We start from the raw sequence: 16,116 nt of genomic DNA, 5'->3' as shown, positions 1-16,116 counted from the left end.
TCCAGTTCTCCTACTTTCTATCTGTAAACTCCAGTTCTCCCACTTTCTATCTGTAAACTCCAGTTATCCTACTTTCTATCTGTAAACTCCAGTTCTCCCACTTTCTATCTGTAAACTCCAGTTCTCCTACTTTTTATCTTTAAACTCCAGTTCTCTTACTTTCTATCTGTAAACTCCAGTTCTCCCACTTTCTGTAATTTTACAGGCATATTAGTATAAATAATAAAATGAGAAAACAATTTTAACAGGTATTTCAGGTCATATTGAATTCTATTTTTGCTGTGTCTTTTATTCCTTGATGCTTTTATTTCATATCATAAATTTCTCAAGGGGGGCCGGCCCCCTCTCTCCAGGAGCTCAGGGTGGGGCCCAAGGGCCCAGGCCCTCCCGCCCTCTAATCCGCCCCTGAAGAATATTTTTTCAAAAAATTTGGAACTAATTGCTTTTTCACCCAGTTAAACGTCGTACTTAAAGGTGTTGCCAGTAGGTAAAATGAACGATCCTTGAAATATTAATTACAAAGTTTTCATATTCCTAGTTTATCCCAAATGTGGTCTACCTTTTTTGTACTTTTAATATTACCGGAGACATTAAGAATTTGGTTCAGATATTAATCTATTAAATAAAATCAAGATTGTCGCAATAAATTTTCAAAATCCACGAATTTTATGGTCTGCCTTTTATGTGCTTTCAAAATTACTGGAAATATAGAGAATTTTACTCAAAATGCGGGAAATAAAATTTTGTTGGAGGCAAATTTTTTAAATTTTGATCATTCATAAACCTTCCCTGGGGTTACGCAGGGGAGGAAGGCCAGCCACAACAATTTCTTGTCCGAGCCACATTATCCTCATTTTCTGGTCCGAGCGACCTTGAAATCCTCGTCCTTCACGTATTATGCGTTTTAAAGTTTCTAATTCTTGAAGATAAAACATTTTTTTTATCTGAACACGTTAGAGCATAAAATATGGATGGACTAAAGTATTGAAATGATTACGTCATCATGTTGAAATCTTTAATCTGAGAATGGCAAAATATTTGACATACATCTGCCTATCATTTTCCCCATGGGGCAACCACCCGAAAAGATTCTATGGTTTTCGCTATAATTAACAAAAAAAATTAAGTTCTATAAACTTGGAATTATTTGCTGCATTCTACACCTAGATTATCTGAAAATGCGCGTAAAAAAGGTGAACATTTGTAAGGACATTGAACTCAAAAACCTTAATTCAATTGAAATTATTTTTCTTCCGTATACATAAATTCAATATTTAGTTTATGCCCTATGTGGCACGATTCTTAAAAAATTATTTTATCTTGGAGAATTGGACATCCTAAAAAGATTATATTCGAAGGACGAGGATTAGGACGTGGCTCGGACGAGAAAATGTTGAGAATGTGGCTCGGACCAGAAATTGTTGTGGCTGGCCTTCCTTCTCTCAGTCACGTGATGTCCCACACAAAAGTTGGGCCCGATCGGATTAGTCGTTTTGACGTTCATTGGATACTAAAACAAACAGACAGACAAACAGACAAGCTAAGTATATATGGATAATAATGTTTAGAAGTTCCGAGTCTGTTAAAAAGTAAGACGACTTTCGCAAATGATTTTCTTCCGAAAACGGTATAACGAGGGGAGGAAGGCCAACCACAACAATTTCTCCCTTTAATTATGAAAACGATCGATTTTTTCCCGGTTGTTTAATTGGGAAAATGATAAAAAGAGGAATGCGAAATATTTTTCTATCAATTTTATATCGCGAAGGTTAGCCATTACAGAGACAGAAGAGATTTAAGTTTGACATCATTTTCATGGGTTTAAATATTCCAACATGATGTAATCATTGCAATACTTTAGTCTAGCTATCCAAATTTTATGCCTAACGTGGTCAGATTTTTAAAGAAAGGTTTCATCTTCGAAAATTGGAAACATTAAGCCACATAATAATCGAAGGACAAAGATTTCGCGGTGGCTCGGACAAGAAAATGAGGATACTGTGGCTCGGCCGAAATATTTTGCGGCTGGCCTTCCTTCCCTTATATAACGAGAATAGTGAAAACATATTTATAACTATTAGAATAATATATATTGAATATAAACACAATAATTATGGTTCGGGGTTCTTTTCAATTTTAGGTCATGTTTCTTTTAAATTCTTATTAACAAATAGATAATAATGAATAAGAAGTTTCTAAATTGATATTTTTTTCTAGAAATATCCTAAGTTTTTCTCATGAATTAAGCCTTATATAAGAACAATAATATATAGTACAACTAATTTGACATTGTTTAAAGCACAGCCTGGCGGTTATTATGTCTTTCTGGCACGTCTATAGTAAAGTTCACCATGAATTGGCATTAAATGATAAAGTACACAATAATTTCATAGATGGTCCCTCGCTATAAAGTTTGAGAAGGTCGGAGGTGCAGAAAAGAAAAGTTGGACGAAATAAATATATGTTTGAGAAGGTCGGAGGTGAAGAAAAGAAAGGTTGGACGAAATAAATAAATGTTTGAGAAGAGTGGAGGTGCAGAAAAGGAAGGTTGGACGAAATAAATATATGTTTGAGAAGGTCGGAGGTGCAGCAAAGGAAGGTTGGACGAAATAAATATATGTTTGAGAAGGTCGGAGGTGCAGAAAAGGAAAGTTGGACGAAATATATATATGTTTGAGAAGGGTGGAGGTGCAGAAAAGGAAGGTATGACGAAATAAATATATGTTTGAGAAGGGTGGAGATGCAAAAAAGGAAAGTTGGACGAAATAAATATATGTTTAAGAAGGTCGGGGGTGCAGAAAAGGAAGGTTGGACGAAATAAATGTATGTTTGAGAAGGTCGGGGGTGAAGAAAAGGAGGGTTGGACGAAATAAATATATGTTTGAGAAGATAAAGTCCTTCAGTACCAGCTCAAAACATTTTTAATCAATCTGACAGTTCTATTTCAGATAAACAGCTTGAAAGTGAAAAGTGAAGTAAAGGGTTGTTGTTTGCGGGTTCTAGTACATTCTCCCTCCTTTCTTCCTTCCATACTGTTAGAACCATTGTTTCCCGGTTTTCTGCCTCTCTTATCATAATTTCCTATTTTGTATAAAATATATAAATCATGTTCCGTGATTCCATTCATAATATATTTGACAAGTCTAAAGAGTAATGAGGTTAATGACGTCATCCAACAAGGTAAGCTGAAGGGGGATAATTCCCCCNCGATATATTGATTTAGTTTATGAATCCTTTCTTAATCTCATATATAGCTGCAAGAGCATGCGGTAAAGTTAGATATATATGAGATATAAAACTCAAGGAATTAAATGTAATTTAAAAAGAAAACTAAATTATGTTATCTCAATCACATGTGTCTAATTTAATCGACACATGATTTACCGGATCATAGTGTAGTCGTATATACATACAGTTTTACTCATATGCAGTCTGCTCGTCTATAAAGAGAATCCAGTGTGTAGTGGACTCATCGCGTTTTAAGCAAAACATGTTTAGAGAAAAAAAATTAGAAAAAGTAGATCAATTTATATACATGTATCTTCTGTCCCAGCTAAACTATTGCAACAATTTAGAAAACATTTTTTTGACAAACTTTGAAAAATGTTAAACCTCGTATATTTTTTGTAAAGCCACATCACTGTAAACTGCGGTTCATTTTAAGTACCAGGCCGACTTTTAAGCAGACAGACCTAGGTGTACAGTGTACAGTACTGCATGCCAGACTATAAAAGGCAAAACGGGACGGTACACCAAATGAATCAGTCCAGGGAGATTATAATGATATAAAAGTCAAAAAACCTAGACAATAATAAACGGATCAAATACGATCCAATTAAAATGTGTTTAATCAAGGTTTTTAAATGAAAAATAATTTTATAGATAGTTAGTTTAAAAAATATCGAAAATACAATCGAATCTAATGAAGGATAATGATATTTATATATATATATATATATATATATATATACTTGGCCCATCTTCTTTTTCAACTTTTAATTGTGGCTTTATCTATGAGCATCTTCTCTTAGTACAGTATGAATACATTTTTTTCAAAAATTTGCGGATTTCTTAATATTTTTTCGCGCATTTTCAAAATTTTACAAAATTAAATAATTTAAGATAAAAACATTTTAAGATTACATATTTTAAGTCTGATTGGCCATAAACCTTCCACGTGAGGTCCCACACAAAATTTGGGCCTGATCGGTTCAGCCGTTTTGACGTTACTGGATACAAACAAACAGACAGACAGACAAGCTTATATAGATTCAAAAAGATATTTGTATGGTTGGATTATTAAATGAAAGAAGTATTGATAAAGATTAGAATAAAAATAATGAGAAAAAACAACTTAAAAGTTATATATGTAAAAAATATAATGGAAGATGATTATATCTAATCTATTAAATACAACTAATCAACATTTGATAGATAGCTATATAGTAGAAAGCTAGAGATATAGAGATTTTAATGTAAGAAAACCATCACATGGAGAGATACAATAAAAGATATTTAGATAAACAAATAATTTACTAAAAACTGAATAAATAATGGTTAGATAGATTATTAAATGAAAAATAATTTTATAGAAATATAAAAGACGATTGGATAGAGAATTATAATAAAGGATGTATATATAAATAGATAGAAGCTCTATAGATAGAAAATTTCATAGATAATTAAATGAAAAATTGATAAAGAATTATTACAATAAAGAATGAATTAATAGAAACTCTAGATAGATAATTTCATGGAATAGATAATTTAATGAAAAATTAATGGATAATTACAATAAAGTATGGTTGGATAGATATATAATCTAATGAAAGATAATTGTATATAAAGCTCTAGTATGAAGGTATAGGATGAAAGAGAAAGAGCAGATATCGGTTTACAATTAGTGATCAATTAGGTCAATTAAACCTGGTGACCTGAACCCAACCTTACAACTAAGGATGAATATAGGGTTACGCACAAAGGATGAGACATTAATGGCGGGCATAGAGTGGTTGTTCTTCCGTCTCAATCACATGTTCAACCTGATGGCCTGGCGGCAGTTTAACAAAGATGAGATTTTAAAAGCTTAAACCCGAGTAAAACCCAGTCTTTGCATCTGCTTAGACCCAAGTAAAGCTCAAGTCCAGACCCGCGATTTGGATGGCCTTGAGTTTAGTAAAAACCGACCATCTTGGGGTTTCTCTCTTTAAGGCTTGAGTCTTTTCGTAAAAAAATTTATATTTGTACATTTAAAATCTCGGGAATTATTTATGGTGTCAAATTTTGTTAAGTATATAAAATAAACATACTATGAAAATAATGTATCTACATTAAGTTTAAATTTTCGAAATTTACATCTCCTTTTCAAAGCTGATCTGACGGCATTCTGTCTTCTACAGAGAGAACCAATCCTGACTTGGGTTCTATCTAAGCCCGAGTTTGGGTTTTACTCGGGTTTAAGCTTTTAAAATCTCATCTCGGGAAGACGTGGTTTCCTGGCAGCGGGAAACTCGTCTAATAGAGAGGAGACAACTGGAGCTAGCTTAAAAACGGAAGCAACGGCGGTGCCAGTGGTTAAATTCACTGGAGGCGCCAGGGGTTCAATGGAGGAACATTGTAGAACCTGATGTTTGGCTGAATCCACCAGGAGCTCGAACTCAGCTAAAAAATCAGATCTTAGGAGGGGACGGTCTACTGCAGCAAGAAGGAATGAAAACTCGAAACCATTTAGAGCAGCTAATGAATGGTGATGGAAAACAGAACATGAAGCTCCAGTTTCCACTAGAAATTCATGATTTGACAGGATATCCCTGGAAGCTGTAGGGTGTTAGACAGTTGTTGGCTGAGGTACCAAAACGCTTATAAAAAAAAACAGTCACCAGAAGCAGTTAGACCTAAAGTCTGGCTCCGGTGGGCAGGAGAACTGTCACCTCGGTCACAGGTTTGAGCACGAGCTGGTGAGGTAGCAGCAGCAGCAAGAAGAGAATCTGCTGCTTGAGCTCTACGAGCATCCCATAGCTTATTTGCGTGCAGCGTCATCTCGCTGGGGTTCTTGAACTCCTTATCCACAAGGTGATCTCCCATCTCTACAGGCAACCTCTCGAGAAACAGGCCAAGAAACAGACTACCAGGGACTTCATCTTCAGGAAGGAGTGCCAACATGGCATCCATGAAAGCTGTAGGACGCCGCTTACCCAGAGCAGGATGATGAATCAGCTTATTAACCCTTTGCCAACACGAGAGAGTGTAGGAGGAGACCAATTTCGACTTGAGATCCTCGTAAGGGGCTGAGGAGGACCAAGCAGAATTCATAATTAACCCGTGGACGTAGACCATGATATTTTGAGGTAACTTCTGGATGACGTGGTCAAACTTTGTCTGAGACTGTGTGACTTGAGAGTTCCTAAAACCTGCCTTTACATGAAGGAACCAAAGATCGGGCTCATCAGTCCAAAAATCTGGAAGCTTGATATAATATGATAATTCATACCTATATATATACACCTCAAGATTTCGTTTAATGCCCTAAATATTGTCATCAAATTGCATGTTAAAAAAGAATCCTGTTTACCACTGCAAGAATTATTTAATGTAAAAAACTACTAAAAGAAATATTATATTTAAAAACAATTTTAATTTTTTTGCAAAAGTATAATAACTATTTAAAACACTATTAATATTTTGGTTTGCATTGCTATAAAATTTTTGGCCAAAATATTTTCTCTTTATCGAAAAGGTTCAAGATGAGAATTTTCGAGATAGTGAAAATTTATGTTCTAAAACTTTACAATATGTCGAGTGGCGCTAAAATAATGTTATATGAAATAGTTTTGCAGAAATAAAAAAGCTAATTTCAATTTTATTTTTTATTTTTTAAAAGTTCAGAATTTTTTTTTGAGAATATCAATGAAACTTTATAAAACAAGGCTATGATATACATTATACAGCTAATTTAACATTATAGCACGATGATTATTTACATCTATGAAGAAATTTACCAGAAAGTGACCATGAGTGAAAAAGTACACAATAGTTTTATAAAATTAAAAAAGGGAATTTTTCATGTTGCTTTTATGATTTTTTTTATTTATAATGACATGTTGTATCGACATATATTTATTATTTCTTTCATAAGGATATATTAAAACCAAAAAATATAATAACACAATGAATATTACGAATTAAGCTCTGCATTTTTTACAGCGCTCGGCCCAGAAATTGTCTTAACCTAACCTAACCCAAAATAATGAGAGAAACCGCACATTATTAACTTTTAATAGGCCGCAGCGCTCGGCCCCCTAGGCCCACCCTAGCCGCAGCGCTCGGCCCATAAATTGTCTTAACCTAACCTAACCCAAAATAATGTGAGAAACAGCAAATTAATTAACATTAAATTGAACTAAATTTAACTTTTATCAACAAATTGTCACTTTTGTGAGCTTACCAAATTGTCATTACCAAATTGTCACTTTTTTGTTGTTACCAAATTGTCACTTTTGTGAGCTTACCAAATTGTCATTACCAAATTGTCACTTTTGTGAGCTTACCAAATTGTCACCTTACCAAATGGTCATTACCAAATTGTCACCTTACCAAATTGTCATTACCAAATTGACATTACCAAAAATCCGCCCATCAACATATCCATCTATCCATCTATCTATCTATCTATCTATCCAACTATCTATCTATCCTTATATCCATCTATCCAACCAAGGTTATAATGCAAGGAAAGTTATTTCAGAGGTGTACGCATCTTTTGTACTGCAGTGTACTGTCTCTGGGCGGTAATGTAAACACAAGAAGGATGTCACTGCCTGACATAAGAAATATTCTTGTCATAGGAAAATATTATGCGAATTATTAAAATTATCAAAATTAAATGCTTTTATCCTCCTCTGATAATAAACAAGCACTGATGCTTCTATTCTTGTTTACTAATTCCGCCCAGAGAGAACTGATTTCAATATGTACGCAGAGTATCGCAACACAACTGAAATTAACTTTCCTTGCATTATAACCTTGTTTCAAACTATCTAAATATCAATAAATTAATTTATTCAACTATCTATTTGTCCATCTATCCAAATATCTATCTATCTATCGAACTATCTCTCTATCCATCAATCCTTCCTGAAAGAACTAGGCTAAATAAAGTTTAGTGAATGGCACAGTATGTGTTTTACTATGACCTGATGTATGGTTATTAGTTAATCCTTTCATGGGACTATATAGTATATATATATGCACTGTATTCAAGACCTACACCCCACCCCACATTTACTATACGAGTTCATAATATAGAATGCCAGGGGTCGAATACAATCTGTCCAAAAACAGTCCAGTGTTATATAGCTTTACATAAATCTGCAACTTCTATTATATTTAGTTTGGAGTAATTACTCTGTAACCAAGAAACTACAAATGTATTCTCTGGGATCAATGTAAACAAACCTTCCTTTCTAACAATCTGTGAAATGGAAGTAATTTTTCTAAACTTTTGTTGTGACAGTAAATATCCAAGAAATCATCATGAATTTGTTCTTTGTATATTTTAATTCTCTTTTCCTTCCATAATAATGCATATTTAACGATTTCAAGCAGCAGATCTACATTACGCCCCCCCCCCTATCCCCACACACACACACATGAATGAACCCCTGGATTTTTATCTTATTTTCTCCCACTCCAGTACAAAAATTTGAAGTTTTGTTTTAATTACCGAAGATATAAACCTGACCAAATCTGAGAATTGTTTTTAGTCCATTCTGTTTTAATCACACTGACCAATCGACAGACAGAATTCGAGAAGAAAAAAATTATTACTTTTCAGACCTTTCAGCTTCTCTAGTTTAGATTTTACGCACAATTAAAGGGAGTGACCGGCTATGTAAGGTAGTTGAACTGAGTATGCAGTGTTATGGAAAACTGCTTTCGGATTCATTTGAGACATATTACACTTTTTAAAGACCTGTAAATCCTGAGTTTCAGCGCAAATTCGACCTTCAAAACTTCTACTTTGGGGGTGGATACGTTTTCAGAATTGGTTTTTTAAAATTATTAAATAACGACGACGAAAAATAAATTAAAAGTTATACAGTAATCTAATTAGATGGTTAGGAACGTATTTCTCAAAAGAAATTTGTCAAAAATCAATGCTAGAATCAATTAATTCGTTTTAATCATTATATTGAATTACTTAAATTTTCTTTTAATTTATTCGCAGATTTCTTCAAATTCTTCAAATGTCGTCTTTTCAATAATAATTCCAGAAGATCCGCGGAAAATCTTTGAATAATGAGAAACCAGAATAATGAGAAAATGGAAACAAATAATTGAACAGTATTACTTATTTTCGAAGATAATTTTTATTTTCTCAACCTGTTCCTAAACAACTAATTAGTTTACTGTAGAATTTTTTTTTACATTTTATGTCGTCGTTATTTTATAATTAAAAAAAAATTCTGAAAACATATCCACCCCCAAAGTAGGAGTTTTGAACGTCGAATTTGCGCTCAAACTCAGGATTTACATATCTTTAAAAAGTTTAATATGTCCCAAATGAATTCGAAAGAAGTTTTCCACAACACTGCATACGAAGTTCAACTACCTTACATAGCCGGGGCCGGTCACTCCCTTTAAGTAGGAAAGTTTATCTTGTTGTATATTAGAAATATTAGAAATTTTAGAACTATTAGAAATATTAGAAACATTAGAAATATTAGAAGTGTTAGAAATATTAGAATTCATTTAAAGAATTTCACTTCTTGGCTTTGAATTATTGTACTGTTCTGTACTGTACTTTACTGTACTGTACTGTACTTTGCTGTACTGCACTGTATTGTACTGTACTATACTGCACCGTACTGTACTGTACTGTACTGTACTGTACTGTACTGTACTGAACTGTTCTTAAAACACTTTCGTAGAAAACACTACACATTTGACATTTACTGCTGATGTTACAGACAAAGAAAGAAAAGAAAATTGTACAAATAAATTATTTTGTTGTCTACAGAACCCTCCCCCCACCCATTACCAAATTGTCACTTTTGTGAGCTTACCAAATTGTCATTACCAAATTGACATTACCAAAAATCCGCCCATCAACATATCCATCTATCCATCTATCTATCTATCTATCTATCCAACTATCTATCTATCCTTATATCCATCTATCCAACCAAGGTTATAATGCAAGGAAAGTTATTTCAGAGGTGTACGCATCTTTTGTACTGCAGTGTACTGTCTCTGGGCGGTAATGTAGACNAGGGTTAATGTATGCGGGAATGAGAGGGATTGAGTGTGTGTAAAATAATGGATGGACGAATGGATGAATAGATGGATAGATGGATAAATAGATAGATAAATGGATGGATGGATGAAATGATTGATAGATAAATGGATGGATGGATGAAATAATAGATAGATAAATGAATGAAAAGATGAAATGATAGATAGATAAATGGATGAATGGGTGAAATGAAAGATAAATAGGTGGATGGATGGATGAAAGGATAGATAGATAAATGGACGGATGGATGAAATGATAGATAGATAAATGGGTGGAAGAAATGATAGATAGGTAAGTGGATGGATGAAATAATAGATAGGTAAGTGGATGGATGAAATGATAGATAGATAAATGGATGGATTAATGAAATGATAGATAGATAAATGGATGGATTGATGAAATGATAGATAGATAAATGGATGGATGTTTGTTAAGGGTGTGTTTACAGATTGCTGTGTAAACTGAACAATATAAAACAATGTAAACAAACCCTTGAGTTTATACTCTCTTATCTTTCTCACTCACTTTCATTTAAGTGAACCTAGATATATATATAATATCTAAATCTGGAAGGGGGACAGTTTTTTTTCTTGAAACTTCATATCTTTACTTATTTACCTAGAATGCCTCTAAAATACCGTTCCTTTAAAATTCGTTCAATTCTGTTGAATAAAACGTAAAAAATTCTGATATAATTTTTTTTGAAAATTTTAAATAAAAAAACGGCAATTTAGAGAAAACGTTTTATCGANCCCCCCCTTAATTTGGAATTTTTTGTTCCTATTTTCAGAATAGCTTCTCAATAGCATGCTTAAGGGAAAGAAACCCTAAGTGCAAAACAGGAAAAATATCTGTCTTAATAAACTATAATGTGTGAAAAGTTAAAAATCTAGTTTTTAGTCATTAGTCATTAATTTTGACTCTTTTTGAGTCTTTTAAGTCAAAAAAATGTTCACCTGCAGCGCGGATTTTGTTCCAATTTATGAATTTTTTTGTTCCTTAAAAATCCTGTATCCGCCCCTGTGGACTTTGTACTTACTTTTTAACTCAATACAACGATGTTTAGTTGGCTAAAAAATCTAAACACACTTTTTTTCAGAGACACCCTGTATATATATGTTAGCTATAGCTAGCCAAACGGTAGGACTAAATTGCCTAAAATATTTTTAGAAAACCCGTTGGTACCCTGAGGATTGCAAAGGCTAAAATTCGATTTTTTCCAAATGTTTTTTAATGCACTTTAGCTAGTGTTAAATATTTCTTTAGTACATTAAAGTTACTTTATTATATCTATAAATGTATGTAAAAAGTGTGTCAAGTGTAGAACTGGAGTAAAGAGGACATATTTAATTGGTGTGCCAACAATTTAAATTATAAATAAATACAAAATACTGAAGAGTTCAGGGGGAGGTAGGAGAAAGGGGAGGGGGTGAAGCTGAGGGGGATGGGGTGAAGCTGAGGCGGAGGGGTTGAAGCTGAAGGGGGAGGGGTTAAGATGTCGGTTGGGCTGTGTAAATACACAATAAACATAAGTAAACTATACATTAATGACATGTATGTACTTTATAATTTGTGAAGAAATTTGAAATTCACAACTCAGAATAATTCCATGTTTCTAAACCACAATTTCTAAACAAAGGTCTCTAATACGGGGTTTCTAAGCCAGGGTTTCTAAACCAGGGTTTCTAAACCAGGGTTTCTAAACAAGGTTTTTAAACCAAGGTTTCAAAACCGGGGATTCTAAAACAGGATTCCTTAACTAGGGTCTCTAAACTAGGGTTTCTAAACCAGGGTTTCTAAACCAGGGTTTCTAAACCAGGGTTTCTAAACCAGGGTTTCTAAACCAGGGTTTCTAAACCAGGGTTCCTAAACCAGGGTTTCTAAACCAGGGTTTCTAAACCAAGCTTTCTAAACCAGGTTTTCTTAACCAGGGTTTCTAAACCAAGCTTTCTAAACCAGTGTTTCTAAACCAGGGTTTCTAAACCAGGGTTTCTAAACCAAGGTTTCCAAACCAGGGTTTCTTAAACAGGGTTTCTAAACCATGGTTTCGAAACAAGGGTTTCTAAACCAAGGTTTCTAAATCAGGGTTTCTAAACCAGGGTTTCTAAACCAGGGTTTCAAAACCGGGGTTTCTAAACCAAGCTTTCAAAACCAGGAATCCTTAACTTGGGTTTCTAAACTAGGGTTTCTAAACCAGGGTTTCCAAACCAGGGTTTCTAAACCAGGGTTTCTAAACCGGGGTTTTTAAACCAGGGTTTTTAAACCAAGGTTTCTAAACCAGGGTTTCTAAATAAGGTTTTCTAAACCAGGGTAGAAAAACCAGGGTTTCTAAACCAGGATTTCTAAACCAAGGTTTCTAAACCAAGCTTTCAAAACCAGGAATCCTCAACTTAGGTTTCTAAACTAGGGTTTCTAAACCAGGGTTTCCAAACCAGGGTTTCCAAACCAGGATTTCTAAACCAGGGTTTTTAAACCAGGGTTTCTAAACCAGGATTTCTAAACCAAAGTTTTTAAACCAAGGTTTTTAAACCAGGGTTTCTAAAACAGGGTTTCCAAACCATAGATTCTAAACCAGGATTTCTAATCCAAGGTTATAAAACAGGGTTTCTAAACCAGGGTTACTAAATGAGGTTTTCTAAACCAAGGTTTCTAAACCAGGTTTTCTAAACCAGGGTTTTCAAACCAGGGTTTTTTAAACCAAGGTTTCTAAACCAGGGTTTCTAAAACAGGGTTTTTAAAACTTTGTTTCTAAACCAGGGTTTCTAAACAAGGTTTTTTAAACCAGGGTTTCTAAACCAAGCTCTTTAAACCAAGGTTTCTAAACCAGGTTTTCTAAACCAGGGTAGGAAAACCAGGGTTTCTAAACCAGGATTTCTAAACCAGGGTTTCTAAATCAAACTTTTTAAACCAAGGTTTTTAAACCATGGTTTCTAAACCAGACTTTCTAAACCAGGGTTTCTAAACCAAGCTATTTAAACCAGGGTTTCTGAAACATGGTTCCTAAACTAGGGTTTCTGAACCAGGGTTTCTAAATCAGGGTTTCTAAACCAGGGTTTCTACACCAGGGTTTCTAAACAAGGTTTTTGAAACCAGGGTTTCTAAACCAAGCTTTCTAAACCAGGGTTTTTAAAACAGGGTTTCTAATCTAGGGTTTCTAAACTAGGGTTTCTAAACCATGGTTTCTAAGCCAAGGTTTTTAAACCAAGGTTTTTAAACCAAGGTTTCTAAACCATAGTTTCTAAACCAGGGTTTCTAAGCCAGGGTTTCTAAAACAGTGTTTCTAGACCCATTATCCTTAATTGATTGAAAAACTCCTCCCTACACCAATTAAGAAATTATTGAAAATAGTTTCAATTATGATTACACACATACTTCATAAGTGTACATTATAACTAGGAAAATTATAAAAAGGAAAACTTTGAAAAACAAATATTTTATTGGCCTTTCTGTAGTGTTCGATCATGAACACAAAGTTGAATTTATAAATGATTTTTCCATGAAAATCACAAACAGTGAAGTTGTGCATTGTATCCTGCTGCTGATAGGGCTGGGCAAAGTTCGGTTAATGAAACGGAGGTTTTCGAAGAGTCCGTTAACGAACGGCAAAAGCGTTAATTTTCAAATCGATAACGAAACGGATTAGCCATTTTTGAAAAAAAAACTGTTAAAAACGTTAACTAAAAACCTAAAAACGGTAAATTTCGGTATTTTCTGATTAAAATTTTTAAAGTTTTTATAAAAATTTTAACTACGCGATTTGATGTTTTTAAATGTCGTCTTCAGTGTTTATAGACTGTTAACGAAATTTTTTTCGTTGTTAATGCCATTATTTCTGTACTATGCCATTACGATTGTGCCGTTAACGATTTTTTTAAGCGTTAACGATTTTTTTTTAGCGATTTGGGCCGTTATCACCGTTGATTTTGTAATAACTGTACCATTAACGGCTATAGCCGTTAACGATTGTTGAAAACGCCGTTAACACAATTGAAATAGTTAACTAACGGTAATTAAAAAAAGGAAAATGCCTTTAACGGAACGAATGTTCCATTCTTACCTTTAGAATTAACGGCTAACTGAAATTTTTATTCAGTAATGGTTGGCACGAAACGGCTAGAAAAAGTTGGAACGTGCCCAGCCCTAAATTCCTGCATAATCTACAAAATAGAAAATAAAGATTAAATCTTAAATTCATAAAACATACCAAACATTGCCGGGGTAGTTACAGTAAATGTTATTATGATTTATTTAACAAGTATAAAAGCACTGCATAAAGTAATCTTTTCATGGAATATTTAAATAATTCTTCTGTTTCCTTAATTATTTACTTTACTGGAAAATAATTTTCCTTAACTTCTTTTTATAGCAAAAGAAGTAATTTGGATTACATTGGAAAAGGTACTTTTAAGAATTCAAAAAATGAAATATGCATAATTTTAAATGCATTAATTTTCTGTCCCATGGGATATTTTTTTGTAAGTGTTTTACCTTCCTTTGATACATGTTAAAGAAATTGGACTGTATTTTTATTAAGATCTTGTTACGCGAGCCATGCTGCGTGTAGAAAGTCTGCTTGTCACCCCTGGGTATTTCTGAGTTCTCCCTGAAGATCTGTACGGAATGTATGGTGAAAGAACTAGTTTAGGAGCTGTTTACAGTCCGACTGCGCAGACGCAAGATTTCTTGCGGAATAGTAACTAATTTATGTCAGTATATGTTTATTCGTTTTGCAATATTAGCCGTGTTCAGAATTCTGGGATCACTGTGGTAACTATTTTTATATATATTTATGCTTGTCGGTTTGATTATAATATGATTGATATTTGTATATGTGTTTATTGGTTCCTAGCCACAGTTTTTTAATGCCTGAGTGAATTATTTATTGTAGTTGTATGATTTGTCACTCAAAGCTTTTTCTGTGGGTTTATTAAACTTATTTAGATTGAAGGCTCAGAGAAATAAACGTTCGGAACCTTACTATCTTCCTTTTTATTATGAAGAGCGTTGAGAGAAGGGAGTCTTACGATCCGGTCCTGAGAAATACCACACGGTATATATATTAGGTCTTTAGGGAAATCGCTAAGTAGCGAAACAGATCTTATTATGAGAAAATACATGCGACACAATATAGGGAATACAGACGTAATCTCGATTAAGATAAAATGTGTTAAAATAATTTTTATACTTCGTAAATAATCCCAACAAAATTTAAATAAAATATAATTTAGACCAGTTTAGAGAAATGTTGAAATTGATATTATTTATAGAATTGGAATTTATACAATTTCAAATTTGACTGTGTTTAATTCCATAGCACATTCTAAATACATTAAATTAAATAAAGCACTTGTATGATTAGTCTATATGTATAAAGTATTAATCATTGTTTGTTTGTTTGTCTAATAGTTCTGTGCGATCATGAACCCTACTGACCGATTCGCCTCATGTAGAACAATGGTAATGATCTTAGCTTGGTTTAAGAAGTAAGTTGAGAGGGTTGATTTTTTATGCAAATTTTATTTCCAAGCAAAGCTGGGACCCTAGCTAGTCTTTATATAGTTGTTGCTGGGACCCTAGCTAGTCTTTATATAGTCGTTGCTGGGACCCTAGCTAGTCTTTATATAGTCGTTGCTGGGACCCTAGCTAGTCTTTATGTAGTCGTTGCTGGGACCCTAGCTAGTCTTTATATAGTCATTGCTGGGACCCTAGCTAGTCTTTATATAGTCGTTGCTGGGACCCTAGCTAGTCTTTATATAGTCGTTGCTGGGACCCTACCTAGTCTTTATATAGTCGTTGACTAATTCGATAGTTTACGGCGCTAT

The sequence above is a fragment of the Eurytemora carolleeae genome, unplaced genomic scaffold, assembly GCF_000591075.1.
Source record: "Eurytemora carolleeae unplaced genomic scaffold, Eaff_2.0 scaffold1543, whole genome shotgun sequence".
Taxonomy (NCBI): Eukaryota; Metazoa; Arthropoda; class Copepoda; order Calanoida; family Temoridae; genus Eurytemora; species Eurytemora carolleeae.
The sequence above is the reverse complement of the archived record's forward strand: the minus strand, read 5'-3'. Positions refer to the sequence as shown.